Genomic DNA, 318 nt, shown 5'->3' on the forward strand with positions numbered 1-318 from the left:
CCGGACAACACAGGCGCAGCGTCTCCCAAGCCTGGGCTCACTCCCCTCCAGGGCCTGAGAGGCAGGCAGGTCCAACATTTATTAAAACTCTCATTGAGCCCTAACTGGTTTGGCTCAGTGGATAGAGCATCAGCCTGCGGACTCAAGGGTCCCGGGTTCGATTCCGGTCAAGGGCATGTACCTTGGTTGCGGGCACATCCCCAGTGGGGAGTGTGCAGGAGGCAGCTGATCGATGTTTCTCTCTCATCGATGTTTCTAACTCTCTATCCCTCTCCCTTCCTCTCTGTAAAAAATCAATAAAATATATTTTTTTAAAAA

Source organism: Myotis brandtii, unplaced genomic scaffold, assembly GCF_000412655.1.
Source record: "Myotis brandtii unplaced genomic scaffold, ASM41265v1 scaffold743, whole genome shotgun sequence".
NCBI classification, from domain to species: domain Eukaryota; kingdom Metazoa; phylum Chordata; class Mammalia; order Chiroptera; family Vespertilionidae; genus Myotis; species Myotis brandtii.